This window comes from Panthera leo, chromosome A3 (genome assembly GCF_018350215.1).
Source record: "Panthera leo isolate Ple1 chromosome A3, P.leo_Ple1_pat1.1, whole genome shotgun sequence".
NCBI classification, from domain to species: domain Eukaryota; kingdom Metazoa; phylum Chordata; class Mammalia; order Carnivora; family Felidae; genus Panthera; species Panthera leo.
In genome coordinates this window covers 54,895,848-54,922,159 of record NC_056681.1, presented here as the reverse complement: position 1 = coordinate 54,922,159, position 26,312 = coordinate 54,895,848, and the positions used below count along the sequence as shown (strand labels likewise).

Genomic DNA, 26,312 nt, shown 5'->3' with positions numbered 1-26,312 from the left:
TTTCCACTTTGATCAGGGTCATTAACGAAAATCCAGTGTTCTAGCAAAGATGAACCTGGGCTGCCCGGAGGGGAGGGTGGGGCAGGGCTCTAGCCCAGGGGGAAGCTGGGTATGTGTGCCACATGTGACCTTTGTGTGTCCTTTTTACTTAACCTCTAAAACAAACGATGACCTCTCTTCTCTCCTCCAAGAGTTATTTGAAATTATCTAGTCCTTCTAGAAGTTATTTTTATGGCTAATCAACCACTGACAATTTTCTAAAAGGTCTCCTGTCATAGAAATGACTCCACAGCGTGTTGTGTGACGTTTGTGTGTGATGAAGAACTTTATTTTATGTTGCCTTATGTTCTTCTAAAAAAACAAGGGGAGGGCTATCTTCCGCCTGGTTCAGAAAGTGCTTTAACATCCGTCCTGAGAGGCTCAACAGAGCTTTCTGGAAGGGCCGGGCTTTGTGCTCATCCTTGTAATGGTACTTCACCGCTGAAATACCGGGAAAAGATTTCCTAAAATGTCTGACCTTCGGAGTATCCTGGCAGTACTATTTGTCCCCCTCCCCCCAAAGAATCTTTTAAAATTCTGGGCCATCCTAACCGCACAAATATTTTTGGAAACTTCTGCACAGTTAGAGATGCTGAGGAATTATTCTGTAACAGTTCCAGATTAGTCATTGCCTCCTGCAGGGATCAGGGGCTCCAGTGGCAAATCACTGTCAGATACCCAAATCCTTCATTAGCTTTCCTTAAACTCTTAGTAAATGCCTCTTCGTTTCCCTGCCTTCCTGCCTTCCTCTCTCTCCCTCTCGCCTTCCTTCTCTCCCATTATTTCTCTCTCCCTTCCTTCCTCCCTTCTTCTCTCCCTCCTTCCCTCTCTCTCTCCTTCTCCCTTTCTTTCTTTCTTCTCCTCCCTCCCTCTCTTTCTCCCTTCCTTCCTGCCTTCCTCTCTCTCCCTCTCTCCTTCCCTCCCTCTCATTCTTTTTTCTCCTTTCCTTCCCCCTCCCTCCTTCCCCCCTCCCTCCTTCCCTCTCTTTCTTTCTCTCTCTTTCTTTCTTTCCTTCTTTTTCTTTCTTTCCTTCTTTTTCTCTTCTCTTCTCTTCTCTTCTCTTCTCTTCTCCTCTCCTCTCCTCTCCTCTCCTCTCCTCTCCTCTCCTTCCCTCTCCTCTCCTCTTTTCTTTTCTTTTCCTGCCCTCCCCACTGTCTTTCTTTTGCTTTCCTTTCAACAATTTGAAATTACACTTTCCTCTTGCGGATGACCTTATCATAACCACCTGGCTCCCTGACCTTGTTACCATGTTATGGACCCAGTTCTGTCTCCCACCCTGTTTGTGTGACATGTCTGTTTCCCTGGATCAACACAGGTCCCTTGAGTTTCCAGGTCATGCTGAAAGCAGATGAAGGTATTGCTTGAGAGGTTTTCTATTTCGAAGAGTATGTTTGGAAAGTCAGGTCGGGAGGACAGGGACTTCCCTCCTAAGTCAGGAGGTCCTTGAGACCCCTTCCTACCCAGACTCTTGGCTGCCACATGTTCCACCTGCCACCAGTGAGAAAAGATAGCTTTCTTCCCTCTGTTCTGCCTGGCAAACTCTTGTGCCTCCTTTGAAACACAGATAAAGTATCTCCTCTGGGAAAGCTGCCTGGAGTACCCATCAATAGCCTTGCTTTTGACCATTCCATACTGTCTTGTCCTTCCCTTGTTTATAACAATAGAGGTAAGACTGTGAGCCCCTTATGGCCAAGGTTGGAGACATTCATTTCTGCGTTCTCTGCAACTTGGTCATTATCCACTGAATTCAATTCAGGTTTCCTGAAAATGCCCAAACCAATGTGGGGCTGCCATACAAGGGCTCAGATGGGCCTCCTGGAACCAGCCAAATTCATCCCATGGCCCATTTGGGCAGACCAGTTATCTGGGCTTTGCACTGCGATCAGACTTGCAAACCCTTGCATTAAAGCGAAATGCAGGGCCTGTACTCCCCGGCAGTGACAGATGTGATCCCAGAGCTGCTCTTCCAGCATTAGCTGGAGTGCTCCCAGGGCTGTCTTCCAAAGGGACCTTAAGCAGCTGAAATTAGGCTGCAGGAGGGTCCACAAGTGGCTGTTGAAGGATAGCACTTCTGCCTCTGAGTGTCTAGCTCTTCCTGCTGAGGGAGCTGCATCTCCTGGCCTGCCCCTGTCACCCCCTGCCTGGGCCTGCCTCAACCTCGGAGAGAGCAGCTCATCCGTGGACAATGAACAACCTCCAAGTTGCCATGCAAAACGGAAGCCACAGTTTCGGTTGCTAATTTACAATTGCAGTTGCTAATTCACATTCGCAACCAAATTAATGAATTCATTGGCTTAAAATGATGCTTGGGACATGCTTGATTTGCTGTTAAATGCGTTAAGGAAATATGTCTATACAAATGGGAACATACAAAACAAGGGTTCTGTCTCCCACAGAAATTGATAAAGGTTCTGTCCTCTGCAGCTGCCTGGGCATGTCTGGCAGGCCATTTGTCAGAGGGTCTAATTGCGGTAGCCTATTTAGCGATATCCAGCTCTGCTGGAGAAGGGTGTCCCCACCCCAGAAATGTGCTTTAGATGAGCAGGCTGCAGAGATGAGCCCACATAGGATCACCCTTTCCCACCAAATGTGCTTTACAGCAGAATCACGCATTCAGAAAAACTGATGTATTTCCCTCATTCACTCGTATTGCCGATGTATAAACATTACCAAAGGTAGACCAAATGAATAAGCTTGTACTCTCCTTCACTGTGGCCATCCACACTCCCAAGTCATGGGATCCACATGTTGACTTCCATATCGCCAGACAATAAGATTGGACATCTCCCAGCTGAGATTAGAAGCAACACCCTGCACTTGCAGAACCTTCTGGGAAGCGCCCTTTCCCACAGCTGGTTGGGCTTGCCGTGAGAGCTCATTTACTTTGGATGGGTCTCTCTTGCTCACTTGCAAAGGGCATGCACGAGCAGAGGGAGGACAGCGGCTCCTTGCTCGAGCAGAACTAATCAGGTCTAGTAGACAATGAGTGTAAACTTGACATCCCTGATTCTGGAATGCAGAGTTTAGAGGAGCCATCATTCATCATCACTGTTTCAACACATGTTTTCTTTTCTTTCTTTCTTTTTCTTTTTTTTTTGGTTGCTGATACGGTGGCATTTTTGTGTGTGTGTAAGAAAGTGAGGTGGGTGTAGATCAGAGGCAGAGTCTTGGAAGATTCATTTCTTCTCTTTTCTGTCTCGGACTCTAGGAGGAGGGGTGGTTTTAGGGGGCTCTGTATCCCACATGGTACGGCGGGGGGTGGGGGGCAGGTAGCAGAGCACTGGTTCAGGGGAGGCCAGGAGAGCCGGCAGTAGTCACCAGGAGTGTGGGGAGCCTCCCTACGGGCCAAGGACACAGCCGGAGGTGGTGGCCGGAGGTGGTGGCCTGGAGGGCTGAGAGGGGGCTGTGACTCAAAGGCCAAGAATGTTTCTGCAACCGAGCTTTGGGACACGGAGAAGGGGCCGCGGAGGCCTGCTGGGTAGACTGGTCCAAATGAGAACAAAAAGACACCGTGGGTGAGACAACAGAGAAGTGAGGGAAGGAGAGAGGAAGAGAGGGTAAAAGCAAGTGAAAGCAGGCTTCCACCTGGGAAATACACAAGAAGCCCGCACATGGCTAGTTAATTCACGTGGACAGACAAGGTACAGGCTACTGTTCACCTGCCGATCCCTGGAATTTGGGAATGGTTTCAGAGGAAGAGGCAGCAGTTACCCCCAAACTCTCTCCACGACACAGCTTCACACTTAGTTTCGGCCATTCCAAGGGAGGCCATGACGTTATAAGCCCTGCAAGGGAGCAAATCAGGGAGGGGCAGAGGGCATTTACCAGCTTCTTAGGTCAACCTAAGTGACCCGAGGTCACGGTAAATGGTACATTTTGTTCGGGAGTTGTTAAAATAGCTGTGTGTAGGACTAACAGAAGTTATCCTTTGGTCTTGCTACTATAGCAAGTCCTATTTACGATGCAGTAGTAAATGATGATGTTCTTGTTTCAATGCCTATCGAGGTTCTTGGTCCTAGAGAGAAGAGGCAGAGGGGTAATATCAGATTCAGCCTGGAGCTGCCTCTCGTCCAGTGTGGACACTCCGGGGCAGGGGGGGTGGGGCTGGAGCTGCCTGGGGAATCAGGCTGGAAAAGCATGTGACTGCACTTTTCCACGGGAGCAGGTAACAAAGCTGTAGCTCCGTAGAAGTGTCTCTGCCAGGAGGACAAGCCGACTCCTGCCTTGTTCCTACCACAAAGGCTTGAGGCCAAGTTAACTGGAATGAAAGGACATTCCAGAGGATGAGGAATACCAGGATCCCTGGCCTGGTCACCAGGCTGGGGTGGGGACACTGCAATTACCATGTGCCCCCCGGCAGAGCTGGGAGCAGGGTGCGTGCTTTGGGAAGCAGAGCACCAAAGATGGTGTTCGCACCAAGGTCAGGACACCGGGAAGCAGGAGGGCAGTGTAAGAGGTTCGTCTCCCAAATGGAAGCAGCTTGAGCTACACAGAGACCTGAGTTTTAAACCCAGGCAACTCCTCCACTTTCTAGAAGCCTGGAGTCATTCTCCTTTCATCAATCATCCTGACAATAACAGAGCCCGTGCCCCGATGAGGGAAATAACCCCAAACAGACGTGGGGCCACACAGCCGAAGTGGGCATCACTGTAGGGCCTAGTCCTTCAATAGTTAGTGCTCCAAATGTTGGTAAGCTGCCCACCAGCAGATTTATTAGGGCAATGCCTTTTCAAGTCTCTTCTAACTGCTCATCTCTGGGAAACATGTCATATATCACACTGCTAGATGATGTTGGTGTCGAAAACCACACGTTGGATTGCCTTACTCAGACCAGAAGGATTTCTTGGCACAGGTAAGCAGAGGGAAGTTTATGGTATGTACGTTTTCTTGTGTCAGCTTGTGTTTCTGTTATGCTGGCAGCCAAGGGATCCACTCAGGGAGAAGGAAATGCTGAAGTGCTCAGGAGAGGAGCAGTGAGGTGAGTAATTCTTTGGGATAGAAGCTTACAGCGCTGTGAAGCTGAATGCAGAAGGCAGTGGTCACAGCTTCGAGCATTCGAAAACGTTATGTGATAGAAGCATGCTGAGTTCTTTTGGGAATGGGCACACTGCATATTAAGCCAACCTCAGGTAAGATGTCGTGGGATCCATACAAAGAGGATTTTTATTCTAAGGTTTCCAAGTTCCGTCTCATCGTTCACAAAATGTCTGCCATTTTGGCCCTGAACCCATGGCTCATTTATGAAATCCTCATGGAATTTAAAAGCAGGAGATGAGGAATATGAACGTCCATGAAGAACTACACAATGGGCCCCGTGAGCAGCACATGTGTGCACACTGCCATCATCACTTTATTTGTTTATTTTTTTCAGTGAGCTCTGTGCCCTATGTGGGGCTCAAACTCAACCCTGAGATCAAGAGTCCCATGCTCTACCAACAGAACCAGCCAGGCACCCCCGCCTTCATCACTTTAGATGTTCAGATTCATTCATTCTCATTTCAGTCATAAAACTGATCCAAAAACTAAGGCAGACTGACACCCTTTGTATCCTAAACTGTAGAACAAAATTAAAGGTCATCAGCGTAACTTCCTAGTATTACCTTTGAGTTAGTCTTAAGATGTAACTTTCAGAAATAAAAGCAAATTATAACTATAGAAAGAGTATTACCAAAGATCAATGATGTCTCATTCAGAGCAACTTTTAAAGAAAACAAAATGTAACATGCAACATTTTTTTCCTCAATTCTTTTCAAGCACATCATGATAGCCCTTGTCCCTTACTCTTGGTTTTAGTGAGAATCCTTTTCCCCTGCTCACCCAGATTCCTAATCTTTGAAATGGAGAATTTGTGAATGATCCTGGAATGTGGGACTGTTCTGACATTGAAAGCTCACAATACCCTCCTCGTGGCAATCGCATTGAAGACGGTGGGCACAAGGAAACTACTGGACAGGAAATTGCTATTTGCTAAGTAATTCACCCTCACCATGCTGCCAGCATGAATCAAACTCAGCCCCTCCCTTCCAAAGCTTAAAGTCCAGTGTGACCGGAAGGGAGGGAGCCAGCTGGGTAAAGACGAAATTCCGATAAGATCTGGTCTGATTTAAGATATGAAAACTGTTCTGGGTATGTATCCCAAAGAATTGAAAGCAGAGTCACGAAGAAATGTTTGCACGCGCATGTCTACCGCAGCACTGCTCACAACAGTCGCAACGTGGAAGCCACTCATGTGTCCACCAACGGATGAAGAGATAAGCAAAATGCACACACTGGGATATTACTCAGCCTTAAAAGGAAAGGAAATTGGGTCACATGCTACAACGCGGATGAACCTTGAGGGCATTAAGCTATATGAAAGAAGCGAGTCGCAAAAGACAAGTGAATAATTTCACTTACATGAGGTTCCTAGAGTCTTTGAATCCATACAGAAAAAAAAATAGAATGGTTGGTGCCAGGGCTGGGAGCAGGTGGAAGAAGGAATGGGCAGTTATCGTTTAATGGGTACAGGGTTTCAGTTTTACAAGAGGATCATGTTCTGGAGGTCTGTGGCACAACAGTGTGAATACACTTAACACTACTGAATTGGACACTTAAAAATGGTTAAGATGAGGGGCACTTGGGTGGCTCAGTTGGTTAAGCATCTGCCTCTTGATTTTGGCTTAGGTCATGATCTCCTGGTTCTGGAGACTGAGCCCCTTGTTGGGCTCTGTGCTGATGGCATGGAGCTTGCTTGGCATTCTCTCTCTCTCCCTCTCTCTTTGCCACTCCCCTCCCCCCCTCTGTTTCTCTCTCAAAATAAATAAATAAATGTTTAAAAAATGGTTGAGATGGTAAAAACATGATGTAGAAAAAAGTGACGGGAACGCAAGAAATACACTTACATCCGTGATGGTTAACTTTATGTGTCAGGTTGACTGGGTCACAGGGGTTACCCAGAGAGTTAGGTGATCAAACATCATTTTGGGTATTTTTATGCGGGTGTTTTTGGATGAGATTGACACGTGATTCAGTAGACCGACTAAGGCAGATTGCCATCCCTAATGGTCCACAGAACAGAGAGACTGACTCCTGCAGAGTAAGAGAGAATATTTTCTGCCCTATTACCTTCAAGCTGGGACATCAGGGTTTTGTTTTTGTTTTTGTGTTTTGTTGTTGTTGTTGTTGTTGTTGTTGTTGTTGTTGTTGTTTTCTGCTTTGGGACTCAAACTGAAACATTGGCTCCCCTAAGTGTTTAGCTTGCCTACTCACCCTGCAGATCTTGGGACTTCTCAGTCTCCATAATCTGGTTCGGTTTCTCTGGAGGACCCCGACTGGTGCAGGGTCTCAGGAAGGCTTCCTAGAATGGATGTCAACAGACCTGAGCTGTGACGGCAACTCAGCTGCACAGCATGAATGGGACACAGAGGCCCCTGTGACGTGACAAGGTCTGTGTCAAGGCTTGGTGCACAGTTCAGCATTACTAGAGCCAGGGATGAGGCTGAGAGGAGGTGAGGCCAGCCCACGGAGAGCCTCATGTGTTATGCTGAGGAACTTTGTCCTACAGGTCAGCACTTCCCACCCAGGTCTGCAGACAGTGGTGTGTAGGAAGTGCCTCCCACAAGACACACACAAGCAAGCACTCAGGTTAAGGTCAGATTGGGCTAATAATTCCTTGGCTGAACTAGTGAACAGGTTTCTTTACTGCAGGACTTTTCAGAGCCTTTCATGAGTTGGTGTGCAGCGTGAATCTTCAGGAGACCATGCTGTATTTTAACACAGACTCCCTCCCCCTGTCTAGTTCTGATACCTATTAAGATGGGGAAGAAAACCAGTTTTCACAGAGTGCTCCTAAGAGATTAGAAGTCTTTGAAAGAGTTTAAGTAGTAGGCTGACCTGGCCAGTTCTTTGACTTTGGTAGATAAATGTGGCTGAAGTATAGAAATCTACCAAGGGCTCATTTAGGAGGTGTAAGGAGATATTGTCAGCATTCTGCCTAGATCCCGTTGGGTTCCTGTGGGTCCCTTTTATTGCCTTTGGGCTACTGAGGCTCCGTTACTCCTCCTGGGGTGTCCTTCGCAAAAACTGACTGGTATAGGAATGTGAAAGCCCACCTCCCTTCCTCAGGCTGAGTCAAACCCAAGGCATGGTCTACACCCAAGAGTGTCTATGCGGGATCAGGCTGAAGCTGGCACTTGACCTGAAACCATGTCCTTCTATACCTTCTTCCCCTTCCCTATCCCATTTCTCCGCTTCCTCTCAGACCCTACTGCTGGGAAAGCCAATCCAGGACAGCAGGCTGCTGTGCTGGTACTGTGAAAAGAAGGCAGGGAGGTAGTAGTAGGAATGGGGAAAGAGTATGAGTTTCAAGAATTTTTTAAAGATGTCAAATCAGTAGAAATTGGCATAGATGATTGGATACTGAAGATGAGTCTAAGACAATTTCAACCTTCTGACTTGGGTAACTGTAAGCTACCACCATCATCAGGAAAATAGAAAGACGAGTTTGATGAATTCACTTTTGACCTACCGAGACTGAAGCACTTTGGGGATGGCCATACAAAGAGCTTTTTCAAACCTGTCTGAACCTGAGATTCAAGGGGGAAGGTTAGAACTGGAGAGATGGACATAAGGGCCATAAACCAAATGGTAATTTAAAACAAACAAACAAATAAACAAACACAATAGAATAAGTCTCCCAAGAAGGATGGTGGATTGTGAGGAGTGGGTCAAAGATCAAGTTCCCACAACCTCTAAGGTTTAAGGGACAGGCAGGGAGGAAGTCCACAAAGACTGAGAAAGGTGGGGTGGGGGGTCCAGGGAGACAGTGGTTAGGCTGACCACTAAAGTATTTCTAGGAATAGTGCCAGTAGTGTTGAATAAACTAGGGGCTGCTGGGAGTTCCCTGGACGAGGCAATATGGAGGCTGTTGGTTGACTTTTGACATCCATTTCAGTGAAGTGACAGCAAAGCCAAGTTGAGTCAGGTTGAGTCAATGGCGATTGAGGATGTGGAGATGTCAGTCTAAGAAGTCTGATGAGACTAAAGGAAACAACATAGAGGGGTTTCACAGATGAGAAAACTGAGGCACAAAGGCTAACTAATGTGCCCCAGATCCGAGTTAATGGTGTGGGCAGCATTCAGATCAAGAGAGTGTTTGACCCAGGTCCTGCTGGATCGTTTCGCTTCCCTCATACTGCCTCCTGAGCAAGCCATTTAGCCGTTACCAGTTTCTGAACACCCACTGTGTCTCCTTAGAGTCTCTCCTTCTCAACTAGCAAAAGAAATAAACTCTCAAAAGTGCAAAGGCAAAGCCTCTCCACTGTTCCCTTTCTCTCTGTGTGCTCCCTCCTGTTTCACCCTTTGACAAAAATGGGCAGAAATTTTCCAAGATCAAGAAGCATAAGGGGCGCCTGGGTGGCGCAGTCGGTTAAGCGTCCGACTTCAGCCAGGTCACGATCTCGCGGTCCGTGAGTTCGAGCCCCGCGTCAGGCTCTGGGCTGATGGCTCGGAGCCTGGAGCCTGTTTCCGATTCTGTGTCTCCCTCTCTCTCTGCCCCTCCCCCGTTCATGCTCTGTCTCTCTCTGTCCCAAAAATAAATAAAAAAAAAAAAAAAAAAAAAAAGAAGCATAAAATCCGATTTTTCTTTCCCTGTCAGAAGAAGGAAACTTTCCACTCTTCTTAGAAAATTTCCATTCTCTTTTTAAAGAAGAAAAGAATACCATGTCTCCCTGGAGCTACTCTAGCAGTTAGCAGTCAAGCTAAATGCTGCTTACTGTATAGCTTTTTAATTACTCAGTAACCTGTCGCTTATAATTTTCTGTGATACAACAGTAGTTGAAGGAATGTCATATTACATACCTTGTCCCTAAGGTTATACTGGCATATATTTGTTGTACGTAAAAACAAAGGCACAATGATTTTTTATTCTATTCATTTAAATTAAATAAATCCAAACAATTCACCTATTTCTACTATTCTCCAACCCCCACCCTCTGACAACCAGCAATCTGTATAGACATGTATATATATATATATGTATATATGTATACATAAGCATATATACGTATATATGTATACATATGTATATATATATATGTATATATAAGAGAGATCATATGGTATTTGTCTTTCTCCACCTGACTTATTTCACTTAGTATAATGCGCTCAATGTCCATTCATGTTGCAAATGGCAAGATTTCCTTCTTTTACATGGCTGAGTAATATTCCACTGTATATATATACCATATTTGTTTTATCCATTCATACGTCAGTGGACAATTAGGTTATTTCCATGTCTTGGCTACTATAAATAATCCTGCAGTAAGCATGGGTGTGCATATATGTTTTCCAACTAGTGTTTTTGTTTGCTTTGGATAAATACCCAGAAGTAGAATTGCTGGATCATATGGAAGTTTTATTTTTAATTTTTTGAGGAAACTTCCTACTGTTTCCCATAGTGGCCACACCAGTTTGCATTCCCACCAACAGTGCATGTGGGTTCCCTTTTCTCCACATCCTCACCAACACTTCTTATCTTTTTGATCATAGCCATTCTCATAGGTGTGAAGTGATATCTTGTGGTTTTGTTTTTCATTTCCCTGATACTTAGTGATGTTGAGCATCTTCTCATGTGTAAAAGACTCAGTTTCGACCCCAGGAGGGGAAAATACCTTGCAAGTTTGGGATGTTGTCCTGTGGATAAAACATATGCATGGAACCAGCATTCAATATGCGGTGCTTTGTCACCATTGGCCAAAATAGGTAGATTTAGGGGTGAGAATAAGGGTGTCACCTCTTGTGATTAGAATGTCTGAAGGGTGGCAGAATAGGCCACTCAAAATATCCCACTTGGGCATAAGGATTATTTTAAGCTAAAAGCACTTGAAAAACAGCAGGTGCAAGAAGAATGGTCTCCACTGTTTTCTTCCTGAAAGCAAGAGATGTACTCCCATGTGAAAGATGTCCTCCCTGTGCCGGGAGGGAAAAAACCATTCTCATCACCAGATGGGGAGCTGAGGCAGAAAAAAATCTATTCGAAGAGACCTTGTTAAAATACCTCTTATATTTCTTCAAGTTCCCCATCTATTCTGTTACTTTGCCACAATTGCCTCTCTTTGTACAACCTGGCATAGAAACATATGCCCCGCACCCCTGTGGGTCTTCATTGTCCTGTGGAGGCTCCCACATACATGTCAGAATCTGTGTGCTTCTCTCCTGTTAATCTTTTTATGTCAGTTTAAGTCTCGGATGCAGCTGGAGACCCTACCAGGGTAGAGATAAAGTTTGGCAGGAGCCGCCATCTTGATTCCTGCTAAGGGACAAGAGTCCCTCTGTTTTTGTGCCCAAAAGTCCACACAGTGAACAAGTGTGAAGAAAATAGTTTTGACTCTGCAAACCCTTTTTGTTGTTTGTTTGTTTTTGCAAACCCTTTGAAAGGGATGCAGGGAGCAGGAACCACACATTGAGAACCACCGAACTAAGCCACTGTATGTTGGGCAGTTATTATGTTTTGTAATAGAGGTGGGGGTGGCATAATTTCAATCATCCAAGTGGATGGTGGAGATTTATAGGCAGCATGTGTAGCTCGTGTCTCTCATCTGTTCTTAGTTGCGACTCTGCAAATGGCCATGGAAGGCTGCGCAACGTTCATGGAGACAGTGCTGGGCTGAATGAGCTGACCTTCCTGAATCCTTGGCCTTCTAGTGTGATGCTGTGATAGCCCGACAGCTGAGCACCAGAGTGAGCTTCCTGGACCATAGGGATACACCCCCCGCCCCCCGACAGAAACCACTCATTTTCTTCCAACTGAAAATAAACCATAGAGACCCATGGGTTAAACAACACCAACAAGAACCAAGAGAGCACTGTGATCAGATGATCAGGTAGGTCCGAGTTGGCAAGTATCGAGAAAATTGGGCCCATAAAACTAGATACCATTATGTGTTCATTTTGGGTGGGATGGTACAGGGAGCCGTGTCAGCTCTGCACTTGCCACGTTTATGAGTATAACCGTGGCTGAGGTTGTGCTGCTGAGCAGTGTGCTGTGTCTTGTTTGAGGACTCCTCTCTCAAAACAAAAATAAAATAAAACAAAATAAAACAAAATAAAACAAAATAAAACAAAATAAAACAAAATAAAACAAAATAAAATAAAATAAAACAAAATAAAATAAAATAAAATAAAATAAAATAAAATAAAATAAAATAAAATAAAATAAACAAGGGGCGCCTGGGTGGCTCATTCGGTTGAGTGTCTGACTCTTGATTTTGTCTCAGCTCATGATCCCAGGGTCGTGGGATGGAGCTCCGTGTCGGGCTCTGTGCAGAGCGCAGAGCCTGCTTCAGATTCTCTCTGCCCCTCTCCCCTATGTGTGTGCGCACACTCTCTCTCAAAAATAAAAAAATAAAATAAATGAAAACATAAGGACTCATCTCTCTATGAAGTGTATTTATACACATAGCCCTGGGTCAGGTTCCAGAAGAGCATGTCTTGTCTTCTGAGAGAGATGCCACCGATTCCCCTGAATTACTTTGCTAGGATTATTGGAACAAAATGTCACGTGTCAGGGAATGGGGGGCATAAACCACACAAGCTTAGTGTCTCACAGTTCTAGAGGCTGGGAGTCCAGGATCAAAGCCCTGGCAGGGTAGGGCCTTTCTGAGAGCTCTGAGGGAGGATCTGTCCCTTGCCTCCACCTGACTTCTGATGCTTTGCTGGCAAGCTTTGGCCTTCCTTGGTTTGTGGGCACATCGCCTTAATTTCTGCCTTTGTGCTCACATGGCATTCTCTGTGTGTGTTTGTGTGTCCCAGTGTGTCCTTTTTTCTTTTTTTATAAGGACACCAGTCATATTTGATAAGCACCTCCCCCCCCCCCCCCCCGCCAACTTATCTAATCATACTTGCAACAAACGTATTCCCAAACAAGGTCGCATTCTAAGGTACAGCGAGTTAGGACTTTGACACAGGGATTCTGGAGGTACACAATTCAACTGATGACACCTCTACTAATAAAAGGAGCAAATTGTTCACCACTAATAGTGGCAAGAGGGAGAATCGGAGGGACTTGGGTAGAAAGGGGGATGGCCAAGGAAGAGCTAGGCGGCAAGGTTTGGGAGAAAAGGGAAAATGCATATGTCTCCCAGAGATGCCAAGACACTCAGCTGCAGGAGTTCTATCCACATCCAGGAACGGGGCCCTTGAAGTTGTGCAGAGCCCGCGGTGGCCCAGTGGCCCGGTGGCCCTGTGTTATGTGTAGGTCAGACCCACCGGTGGGCTGTGGATTCTGGTTACACTGCATGCGGTCTGGGCTCTATTGATGAACAAGGCTCTCAGGTGGGAATAAAGTGAATGTAGTCCCTGCCCCAGAGCTGCTAGCTTGTTACCAGCTTGGAACAATGGCCAGCTTCATGTGGAGTGCCTGGGACAGAGTCCTCATAAATTTGATTCGGTGCTTGTGATCTGGGGCTTCATGGCGGTGTTTCGCTCTCCTTGAGGTTATCGGCCAGGGCTTAAGGAGGAGGAGGCCAGCAGCCCGCAAGCCTGGTCACTGGATGCTAAGTGTCAGACGAGAGTGTTCACAGCGAGTTCACGGAAAGCGAATGCTTCTGAGCAGCAAGATGAATCCGGTCCTCGTTCCACGGATATGGCACTGTTAAATCAAGGCGTATCTACCACTGGGAAGCACGGCTCTGTGCTGGCCTCATAAATCGCAGTCCCTGCCATCAGGGACTCAACGTGCTAGGATCCAATTTTCCAGATTTGTTTCTTTGATTGAATGGAAAATACATTTCTATTTCCTCACCACACTATTTTTATATTTGGACCAGAGTTCAGTACTCAATCTTCTTGTTCCCCTCGGCCCTCCGCCTCTCCAGGAGTCCTGTAGTTGAGTGAGGGTCGGCCAGAGGACCTGCCCCCGTGCAGAGAGGCAGTGAAGGGCTGTCTTTCCTAGTACGCATGCAGGTCCTCGAACCCCGGGCCGGCCCAGCAGCGATCCGGGCCGGCCCAGCAGCGATCCGGGCCGGCCCAGCAGCGATCCGGGCCGCGATGAGGATCGAAAAGGAAAGGCGATAATAAGAAATAGCTGTTTTGGCTTCCTTTCGTGTCATTATGCTCCTACTTGTGACTTGGTTGCCTTCTTACTTTGGATTTTTCAGATGCTCGTGTCCTTGAGGAGGAGAACAGGAGTTTTGTGCACTATCCCTGATTCCTGGCTTTCCCAAGCTGGTGGCCAGATGAGTTTGGGGATGGGTGTCAGGTATGGACCTGTGCACGGGGATTGCCCAGGGCCCAGAGGAGATGGATGGTGGGTGCTTCTCAGATAAGATAAAGCTACGGAGGAAGTAAAACTGTCACGGGAACAATGAGTCACCTACAAGGACAAGCATGGTTTGTTTGTGTGTGTGTGTGTGTGTGTGTGTTTTAATTTATAGTTTCCTCATGTTTGATTTACTTTTTTTTTTCATTACCACATTGTAACTCTAGATGAGACATGAAGCGACAGACTGAACCATAAGCCACTTAAAAACATCAGGACTCTTAAAATAAATTTTCTGCCAATTTTTTTTTTTTTTGTCCTGCCAGATGTGACTTATCTTTTTTTTTTTTTTAATGTTTATTTATTTTTGAGACAGAGAGAGACAGAGCATGAACGGGGGAGGGGCAGAGAGAGAGGGAGACACAGGATCGGAAGCAGGCTCCAGGCTCTGAGCCATCAGCCCAGAGCCCGACGCGGGGCTCGAACTCACGGACTGTGAGATCGTGACCTGAGCCGAAGTCGGACGCTTAACCGACTGAGCCACCCAGGTGCCCCTGTGACTTATCTTTGACAACCTAATGACCTAGTAGCCTTGTACAAATATAATTATCTGCATTTTAGAGGAGAAGAGATTGTGGTACAAAGAGAGGAAGTACTCGCTTCAGACCTCAAATGCCTCCACCCCGTTTCTGTAGCTGGAAGGCTGTTTATCTGACACCCTGCCCCCTCTGGTGGAAAGGTGTCTGCTCCCTCGTTGGCAGTGTAATGGTCACACCTTTTAAAAAAATTTTTTTTAATGTTTATTTATTTCTGAGACAGAGAGAGACAGAGCATGAGTGGGGGGAGGGGCAGAGAGAGAGGGAGACACAGAATCCGAAGCAGGCTCCAGGCTCTGAGTTGTCCACACAGAGCCCGACGCGGGGCTCGAACTCACGAACCGCAAGATTATGACCTGAGCTGAAGTTGTTCGCTCAATGACTGAGCCACCCAGGCGCCCCATGGCCACACCTTTTTATCCTTGGGGCTGCCTTTTCCTAGTGGACGCAAGGTTTTCCTATCTGCATTTGTCAAAGTGCTCCGAGCTCTTGGCAACAGACTGTTCTTGACTCCCATAAGGAAGAGAAAAGAGAAAACATTTCCAGCTTTCTGAAAGGCAACATGCTTTCTGTCTTGGCCACTTACCATCATCCCCAGCCCCACCCGAAATGATCACCATTCATTTGGGATGTACAAAAGCAATTGCATCTACGTTACCTTAACCAAGAGACGGCGTTCCATAATTCAAGTCAAAAGTAACCGAAAACAATGAAAAACACATGGTAAAGAATGGAAACAGCATGTCTGTTAAAATACCTTTGCAGTTTGCTTTATCTCTCCTTCCAGACATCCTCCCTAGGGTGGCTCCCTTCTTCTCTCCCCCAACATCCCCGCGTCCCCCTTTCCCTAGCCAGCAGTCATGAACAGCAGCCTTTGATGTGGGGGTAACCGCTTAACCACCTACCCCCACCCCTTCTGCCAAATTGCAGGGATCGGCTGGAAGCCCAGCGCTTGCTGCAGAGACCCTGAAACAACGCAGAAGGGGCCAGGGCCTCAGGCTGTGATTTGTTTTACATTTTCTGTGGTACAGAAGGGAGGCGAATTAGGGGGTGCCTGGGTGGCTCAGTCGGTTGAGCGTCCCACTTCGGCTCAGGTCATGATCTCGCGGTCTGTGAGTTCGAGCCCCATGTCGGTCTCTGTGCTGACATCTCGGAGCGTGGAGCCTGCTTCTGAGTCTGTGTCTCCTGTCTCTGCCCCTTCCATGCTCATGCTCTGCCTCTCTCTCTCTCTCTCTCTCTCTCTCTCTCTGTCTCTCCCATGCTCATGCTCTGCCTCTCTCTCTCTCTCTCTCTGTCTGTCTCTCAGTAATAAATAAACATTAAAAAAAAAAAAAAGGAGGTGAGTTAGAACACACTGCACAATCAATCTGCGCTTGCACACTTAGACACAGAGAGGGCTCAGGTAACAGATGCTCCAGAAGTGTAGACTTCCTGACCACTAGCCACGTTGTTGTTGTTGTTTTTTTTAAGCTTCTCAGAGATTTCTACTCACATGTCCCTTCCACTCTTTGGTGAAGACACTGGCTTCTGTTGTCATTTTTTTCTTTTTTTTTTTTTTTCACAAAACTCCCATTTGTACCAATGATCAGGGAGGAAACCATTTCACTGGTTCTAGCCTCAAGGATCAAGTAGCCATCTGCAGAGGGAAGCGTGTATGAGGAAGCAAGGTGCCCCTGCCACTGTTAGGGTCCAGGAGAAAGGAGAAAGGAAATCTGCAAATTCGGTTACAGCAGTGAATCTCCAACACTTTGACAGCAACCCGCCCTAGGAAGTGCATTTTTAAAGTCACAACCACATCACCTAACCCCACGCGCCGCCCTGAAAAAACACTGTCACGAAATAATTCTTCTCCTTACGATGCAAGATGCATTCTGTTCCTTTTTATTCTTTTTTAAAAAAGTCTGGTCAACATTATGTTATTTTTAGAAATATGCAGGTCTCAATCCGGTACATAAATGTTATGGCTCACGGTGAAATTATGAAACGGTCCCTTTGTTTGAACAACTCCATTGAGGGCAGGTGCAGGCAAGGGAGAGTTTCTTGTGAACTCATGGTTCCCACATGACCTTGTGGAATGACAGAGGAGAGGAAAAGCACCCGATTTAGGAAAATGTCCTAAAGGGAAATCAAGCTGTGAGTTGGGGTCTGCAACTCTCAAACGTCAATCATCTCCTGGAGAAAGACACACACGTGATTCTAACTTGGTGGCCTGTATCCTAGCATCTTAAACGAAATCCTGCTTCTGGGTTTCTTATCTTCCTGGTGAAAGTAATAAAAATGTCTGTGGTTTCAGGAAACTTATGAGCATCAAATAACCCCTCTACACCGTCGTTAAGTTTCCAGCAAAGGAACCCCACACCGCAGGGGGACCTTGCTGCATATGAATGAAGCCTGGGGCTCAGGGACTGTATCTGCCAGTTACACCTGTTGACCTGGCTTACCTATTAAAAGCGCTCTCTTTCCCTTTTGGAGTGCCCCAGTTTGCACCATAAATTCTATGGTCACACTAACATGGATAATTAAGGAAGTACGTCTATAGCACACGAACTATATTATTATTATTGCTTGGTGACAAAAACATATAGACCATGTGTTTATTCACCCTTGTTGTCTAACCTGTGAATACTTTAAGGCAAGTGTTGGAATAATGCAAATAGGTACCCGCTTCTAAAATTCAAGGTCATGGTAGTCATGGAGACAGAAACCTCCTGCAGTCTTTGCCCCAGCTCTGCCTACCTGGAGGCACTGAGCCCTTTTCACTGTGACAGCTCCTGAGCCGTCTTCAAGTGGAAGGGGGGAATATGTGTATATTTAGGGACAGCCCTGTGCCACTCGAGGCGAGGTCGGGATGTAGTTCAACTGCCACAGATTTGGGAGTCAAGGGCTTGCCGAGCCGTGGCCACCCCATCTTCCCCGAACTGCAGTCCCTTCCCAGCTTCTGCTCTCCCACTGCAATCCCACTTCTCCTGCGTCCACATAAGGCTTCTGCCTTATTTCCTACTCCCTGGTGGAGGAGGGCTCTGTCCAGACCCTGGGAAATTGAAACCATCATGGCCACCAGCCCCATGTGGAGGCCTGCCACCACCTCGTGTGGCTGACACATGGTCTCACTGGCCCAGTCCCTTTGTTCCTGGTGCATCAGACTGCTCCACAGCTTGTTGACTTTCCCAAGGTCCTTGTGGTTGAGACCTGGGCCACCTCCCTGTCCCAGGTCACCTGAATCCCTGGGCTGTGTGTGCCTCACCAGAGCACCCTGAGCTAGATTGCCCCAGCTTGTCCCAGAACCTCTGGGGTGTCAATGGGTTCTTCCTGGTTTGCTGCCTTTCCAAGGGGCATCCTGGCTCCAGCCCACCCTGGACTGCCCGGACCCCTCACCCCCGTGGGGGAGCTTGGACTGTCTCCAAGCAAGGCTTTCATTTCCTCTTGGCAACCACTTTTATCAAATGTCTGTGGTTTCTTGAGAGTCAGTAGTTATGTTTGAGGATGAGGCAAGACTGGTTATCTTTAAGATAAAATGTCTGTTGGAGTTAACCGTGTTTGGCATCCCCTATTACAGGGGAGCAGGGTGGAAAGGGGCAACACTTTCTGTTTACTGTCATATACAAAGCTCAACTCTGGGATCCAAGCTTTCCGTTTTCCCTTCGTTATGGCAAAGGAAAAAAGAGTTACTAAACACCAAAGGGCTTGCTGTGTAATACAGCAGTGTAGTGGTCAAGAAATTGGCTAAGACTCAAATCCCAGGTCTTTCTCTTCGCAACTGGTAGGCAGAATAATGGCTTCTCAAAGCCATCCACGTCCTCGTGTCCAGAATTTACGAAGGGATTTTGCAGATGCGATTGTGCAAAAGGTTTTGAGATGAAGAGATTATCCTGGATTATCCAACTGGGCCCCATGTAATCATAAGGGTCCTTACAAGGGGAAGAGGAAGCAGGAGAGTCAGAATCAAGAGAGACTGAAGATGTTACATTTTTGGCTTTGAAGGTGGAGAAAAGGGCCACAAGGCAAAGAAGGCAGGCAGCCTCTAGAAGCCAGAAGAGGCACAGGCACGGATTCTCCAGAGCCTCCAGAAGGAGCCCAGCCCTGCAGAAACCCTGATTTTAGCCCGCGGAGACCCTGTCAGACTCCTGACCTCCAGAACTGTGAGAGCCTCAATTTGTGTTGCTTTCAGACAATAAACGTAGGGTAATTTGTCACGGCAGCAATAAGAAACACATACGGCAGCTACGTCTGCTCATCCAAGGTACCTCCTCGGATTTCTGTCTGTTTCTTCACCTGCACACTGGGATGATAACAGCGCCTGCACCACATGGCTGTTGTGAAGACAGGAGCCATCATCCCCATTTTACGAAGTGGGGTTCTGGGAAGTTGAAACCTTTCCTGAGCACCTTGTAAGTGTCAGAGCTAAAATCCGAGCACTCTTCAGCGCTGTTTTCCTCCCTTCACAAAACGCAGGTGTACCGGGAGTTTTTAGTGCAAATGAAATATACGAAAATGGGTCATTTGAGCCTCCACCTTTCAACAACACACTTATGTAGCACCTACTGTGCCCCATTTACGGTTGCAGGTGATGGGGATACCTCAGGGAACACAACCAAGACTCTCTGCTTTAATTGGAGCTTACATATTATTACGGGAGAGACAGACGGCAATACACGTGTCCCTTTGTGGGTGTATACATGTGTGAGATGATAAGAGCTTTGAAAAAAAAAAAGAAAGAAATTGGGGTAAGAAGTAAATCAGGGCAGGGAGCTGGAGAGTGACAGAGTGTAATTTCAGATGGTATGTTAAGGGGTGGCGCGTAAATCAGAGCCTGATCGATCGGTGGCACCAGCAAGTGCAAAGGTCTGGGGGCAGGGTAACTATCTGGCACAGTTGGGGAAAGGCAGTGTGACTGGAGCATCCTTGACGGAGGGGAATAGGGAGGAGGTGAGGTCAGCTGGATCATGTCATGCTCTGTAGGTTACATAGCATTAGGATTTTATTTTGATTTGGGAAGCCACTGGAGGGTTTATGAGCAGGCGAGAGACACAGTCTGATTTAAGTTGCAATTAAGATAACAAATTTTGAGGGGCACCTGGGTGGCTCACTTGGTTAAGCGCCCGACTTCCACTCAGGTCACGATCTGGCAGTCTGTGAGTTTGAGCCCCGAGTCAGGCTCTGTGCTGACAGCTTGGAGCCTGGAGCCTGCTTTGGATTCTGTGTCTGCTTCTCTCTCTGCCCCTCCCCCTGTCTCTCTGTGCTCTGTCTCTCTCGTCAAAAATAAGTAAAATATAAAAAAAAAATTAAAAAAAAAAGCTAACAAATTTTGAAAAGAGACTTGTGGTTCAGGTGAGCTCATGTTGGCCTCTGGGGCTGCCTTAGCTGTTCCTGCCTGAGGCTGGCAGAGGTTTGAAGAGGCTTCCCAGGAACCGGTGAAGTGTTGTGTATAAAAGTAGAAACAGCCCCAGGTGGGGTTCCAGGATCCTGCCGGAGCGAATTCACAGCCAGACCCGAGGATTGGCTACTGCAGATTCTTAATAATGAAGCCGAAGGATTTATCAATTCTGTCCAAATTTCATTATTTCAGTGATTGTTGAACATGTCACTGTGAGTTTCCAAACCTTCTGACTTAGTGAGAATTCTATTTTAATTAGAAGATCCTCAGTCTGCCATTCTTGCTGCTGAGAGTATGTTAGACATGGCGTTGGGTCGTGAATATTTCTCCCCTCACTTGGATGATTGCCCATGCTGGTTAATTCCAGCGACAACACATTTGCAGCTGCTCATTGGATCTTTGCATTTTCAATTTGCAGGAGTAGACAGAGGGGTGCCTCAAAGGAGTTTGGGCACTTTCAAAACCGCTTGGCTTTCTTTGCATTGCGTACACGTTATTCTGTTTTCTCGGCACCTAACTGATGGGAAAGTCTCGTTGACGTAGGGACCGGAAGGGCATAATCTTTGGTTCATCATTCTGTGTAGTTAGAGGCGGGGTTGTGAAATAAAGAGACTATTCTTTCTCACTTGCTTTTTTGCTTACTAAATTATGTTTAAAGAGAGCAAAATTGTTGTTGTTTCCTGATAAATTAATTGATTCTGAACAAAGTTGGAGAGATTTTGACGAAGGAACTTCATGTCTAGAATTTATACAGCATCTCCAATCCTCGTTCCCTTCCTTCAACAGCTCCCCGCCCCCGACACTTACACATACACATACATCACACCACACACTTAAACACTCACTTTAAATTCCATCTAAAGAGGCATTATTATTATGATCATTAATTATGTCTTTGTGCTGTGTATCAAGGATGGAAAAGAAATATCAAACCTCTCTCCAAGCCAGTGTTACAGAAGGGAAATGTACTAGCCAACAAAGAAAACTTCTGGCTCCTTCCTACGCATCTTAACACTTCTTACCCCTGAATTAAACACAATTTAGTCCAGCAAATATTTTTTAGGCAACTGCTGTGTACAAGGCACTGTGCTAGCTTTCAGGAGTATGGCTAAGAAGAGTAACACTCTTCCCATGCTCTTGAGAAGGTGCTGAAAATGAAGGAAGAATGTAAAAAAGAAAAATAAAGGGTAAGTGGAAAGCCCTCACTCATTTTTAAGGCGAGGTTCTTTCTCCATCATGGAGACTTTTCCAGCAATCTCTGGTCGGATTCCTGTCAGCCCTGGCCCCTGTACTGCCTGGGTTCAACTCCCAGCTTCCCCACCTACTGGCTCTGAGCACCTTACTTCTCAGCCCCTGGCTGTCCTCATCTACACACTGGGAAGCCAGGAGGGCTCCTCACAGAGCTGCTGTGCGGATCACACGAGCATGTGGGTGTGTGCGTGCGTCTGTGTGTGTGTGCGTGTGTGTGTGTGTGAGTCACACACGGTGGCTCTCACAACAGTGACCGCAAGACAAACACTCACCCCCAGTCAGCTACTGTCTAACCCAGAGCTTCATTCTGTTTTAAGTTTGGAATTCAAATTGGTCCCAGTTCAGATTCTTTACAGAGAGGAACTTTTTGACTTTGGGGAGCCAGGATACCTCTTCATTTTTAGAAGTCTTTAGGTTTTGGTTTTTGGAAGGGTTCAGAGAGAAGAAAGAGCAAGGATTGTCCCTAAACCATTGTCCCTAAACTACCTCTCTCTGCCAAACACACACACATTTCGCTCATCTTTTACCTGTAGGACCACCCTTCACTCTGTGGGCAAATCCCATTTATTTCAATCTCCATACTGTTCACATTCTTCCCCACCTGTCTCTGCCTTTTATAATTCCTTACTTCCTCTAGGCCCCATACCTCTGTCGGTATAAACTTTACCGCATATGTCCTTCCTGCAGGAATATTGCCCACCATTTCAGCTAGTGCATATGCCTTTCAAACCACACTATTCATTGCATATGACCTTAAGATTGTTCTTTTGTGATTCAAATGCCAACCAGACTACCAACCTTGAAGCCAGACCAGTTTAAACTTGGTTGCACCTTCTGCAGTGGATAGCACTGTTCTAAGTCAGTTTCCTTATCTAAAAACCAGGACTAATATGCTTAACAGACTGAGCCACCCAGGCGCCCCGGGCATACTCTACTCTTGAGCAGTTGCACTGTTGATCATTTTCATTATTATATACATTTTGTCACATTGCTCTTTGTGCCTTTGTATTATCCATTTTGTCTCACTCTGAGGGAAATGAATTAGAGAGAAGTAGAATAATCAACATCACATATTTTGTGTGTTTTTGTGCTCATGCTAAACCATGGGCTGACATTTTGCAATTAGTCTAGATTTATCAGACAAGACTGAGCCCAGACAGAAAGCACTCTGGTGGCTTTTACTTAACATGAAAATAGTCAGTTCCTCCTGCCTCTTCAGATACCCTTACCAGCTTCATGCTGACTAGGCACTCCCAGGCAGGGAAAGAAGGCTCACTTCCTAAAAACCAAAATGAAATTCTTGCACTTTCCCCTTAAAATCTAATTATACATATCTTCTTTATTAAAAATTTTTTTAAATTTTTTTTAACGTTTATTTATTTTTGAGACAGAGAGAGACAGAGCATGAACGGGGGAGGGTCAGAGAGAGAGGGAGACACAGAATCTGAAACAGGCTCCAGGCTCTGAGCTGTCAGCACAGAGCCCGACGTGGGGCTCGAACTCACGGACCGTGACATCATGATTTGAGCCGAAGTCAGCTGCTTAACTGACTGAGCCACCCAGGTGCCCCTTAAAAATTTTTTTAATGTTTATTTATTTTTGAGAGATAGAGAGAAACAGAATGTGAGGGGCGAAGAGGCAGAGAGAGAGGGAGACACAGAATCTGAAGCAGGTTCCAGGCTCTGAGCTGTCAGCACCGAGCCCAAAGCGGGGCTCAAACTCACGAACCACAAGATCAGGGCCTGAACCGAAGTCAGCACTTAACCAACTGAGCCACCTAGGTGCCTCCAGATTATACTTTAAAATTAGTTATATTCTGATAAAAATTGCTTATCTAAAGCTCAGTTTATGTTTTTTTTTACTACCCATCATTATTATTCCCAGCTATTATGGGTATGTTAATATTCTGGCTAAATGAAAGAAGTCACAACATCATGTAAAGATCACCAATTTTCAAAGAATTAAAGTTTGAATACATGGTAAAAGGACATCGATCATAAATTGAACAAAAGGTAGATTAGCAAATAATCTGATCATATATATATATTTGTTAATTATAATTTATATTTCCCTGTGTAATTTGTTTTCAGATCCATTTTAAATATATCAAACTGGATAACATAGTGAGAATTTTTTTTTCCCTCTTTTGTAAAGCTAGTATTAAATTAATGGCTGGTCTTAAAATCAAGGACCTCTTAGAATCAAGAAATTATTAAGATAAAAATGAATGTGCTAAGACTACACATAAGTTTTCATTTTCTTCTCTCTGCTGGTATTTTCAAGGGTGAGCATGTGCACAGTAAGAAAAAACAAAAGAAAACATAAACACTGTGAATATAATCTCTTCACCTCTTTGTTTAGTGTTGTTAAAAACAAAACAACAGGCCCCAAATGGAGTCACTTATGCTAAACTCCACGTCACCAAACTGAGACTTAAAATTAGTTACAATACCGGCCCCTTCCAAAAATGGAATTGTAGACCAGTCGATCAGGAATCCCTTAAGCAGCAATAGTTAGGTCATCTGCTGGATTGATGCCTGCCATTCCCTAAACCAAAGTAGCCTTGCAATAACCAGTCTATTTCCCGCCCCCCCCCCCGCCCCCCACGCGTAACTTCCTTGTTCCTGCTCCTTTCTGTCTATAGAAGCCTTCCATTTTGCATAACTCCTCAGAGCTCCTTTTTACCTGCAGGATGGGATACTGCCCAGTTCATGAATCGTTGAATAAAACAATATGATCTTTACAATTTACTCAGTTGAATTTTGTTTTTTTGACAGTGGGGAGAAGACGATTTAAACTCAGTTTCTTGGCCACCTATTTTAAATATGAAACCCTTTAGACACCAGTAGATAGTTTGTAGGTCCCTGTGTTAAGGGCTTACCGGATTACAGAGAGAATATGACGTGGCCTAGCCTCAGGGATCTGGAACCAATGGAGAATTCTGGAAGCATTCAATGGGATGATGAAATTTAATAGTGCAAAATGTGTTCAAAGGCAGGCAAGATTGAGGAATATGTTTAGGGGAAACTGAGCAACTCTTCATGGAAGTTATATATTGAAATATTTTCTTTTTTTTTAATTAAATTTTTTTAAAAAATTTATTTATTGAGAGAGAGAGAGACAAAGAGAGAGAGAGAGAGAATGAGGAAATCCCAAGCAGGCTCTATGCTGTCAGCATGGAGCCTGACTCAGGGCTTGGTCCCACAAACTGTGAGATCATGTCCTTAGCTGAGATCAAGAGTCAGACGCCTAACCAACCCAGGCATCCTAGAAATATTTTCTCAATATTGGAAAAAAGCACCCCAAATGTAATCATCTGAGTTGGTTGATTAGTTGGTTACGTCATTAAAAACAAAAACTCTTGTCAGATTAGCTAGATCTCAAAATGTAATCGGTTTTCTTACAACACACCTTGTTATAAACCTAGCAGTAAAAAATTCAAATAACATTTCTCAAGAAACAAATAAAACAACAAGAGACCTATACAGAGCAAGTATGTGATAAGGCAACATCAGCCAATAACCAAGTGTTAATACTGTCTTTGGACCTCAAAGTCTTTTAAAAAAAAAAAAAAACTGGTCTGACAATATATTTTTTTTAGATTGGCCCTGATACGGTGCCTTGCAAAGATTATGACTCTAGGACATTTGTATGTATGATGCCTATCGTCATAATATGTCATTCCATCAGTATTAACATCATTGTGTAACCGGCCCAGCATTACTCAGTCCTGCACATTTGCTCATATCCTGCTCTAGAAATTAGTAAAATATTAATGTGGTTCCTTTAAGCACACAACAACTATCTGGACTTCTGAGCCATCAGCCATAATAAGTCACCTTGCATAAACATACTTTCCAAGGGTAATCAGACTCGTCAATAATTTGCATCCTCACCCCAGGCCATCCGAAAATTCTGTCAGGGAGAAAAAGCTCCAGGGCACTGTGGTTTTCCCCCTCCAGTGTTTATCTTATAATTGTTTTCTTTTTCTTTTTCCTCTTAAGAAAAAGCTTTCTGGTGTTCCAAACTCAGTGTAATTCCTGATTCGCACTCAGAGAGGGGAAGATGAACAAAGGGTTCTCTCCAAGTTCTTTATATTCCCGGAGGCACCTGCTGTAGATCTGGGGAGGGCAGGTTCTGTTCTCTCCCCACAGCAGGAGCTGGCTGCTGGTGGGAGCCAGCTGCCGGTGCCACCTGGGTCTGTGCTTGGGGTCCGCAGGTCCACAGTGCCGGAGAGCTCCCTCCAAGGGCACAAAGGCTGCACGGCTGGCATCTAAGCCTGTGCAGACACGGGAAAGGAAGGGTGGCAAGGGAGAGGAGGAAACTTACCTGTCCTGTCTTCTGCCCTCCAGCCTGACCAACGGGGACCACGGCAGCACAGGGCCAACGACTCTGTTGGATTGCCCCAACCGTGTATGCAGCTGCTGGCCAGGTGCCGCCTCTTGTCAGCAGGGCTATAAATAAGGCACTGTCCAGAGCTCAGGAGATAAGAACCCAACCCCTTGCTCCCGCAAGCCTTTTAAGGTATCCAAATTAAAGGAGCCTCAGCCCCCAGATGGGAAGGGGCTGCTGGCTCCCCATTTGGCCTGCCCGCCTCAAGGACATCCCAGGCCCCGCATATGTTCCAGCAATTCAAAGAGCAGTGGAAGGGGGAAGCCACAGGGCTGGGAAGGGATCTCACTTTGTCTGACAACCGGCAGAGCCTCTGGGCAGGCTGCCCGAGGCTCCATTGCTGGGAACCCCTCAGATTAGGGGGCTCGCCTGGAGGCACAGAAGGGGAAGGAAACTTCCCCCAGACCACACCGTGCCTCTGTAG

At 46.0% G+C, this 26,312-nt stretch overlaps 1 protein-coding gene across 1 annotated transcript in view; it reads right to left on the bottom strand.

The window, feature by feature from the left end:
* Nucleotides 1–25,935, bottom strand: part of FHL2 (four and a half LIM domains 2) — a 66,205-nt gene extending 40,270 nt beyond the window's left edge. Inside the window, exon 1 of the mRNA XM_042931862.1 lies at nucleotides 25,826–25,935. The gene's annotated coding sequence lies outside the window, so the exon portion shown is untranslated. The remainder of the gene's footprint in view (nucleotides 1–25,825) is intronic.
* Nucleotides 25,936–26,312: the final 377 nt, after the last annotated feature.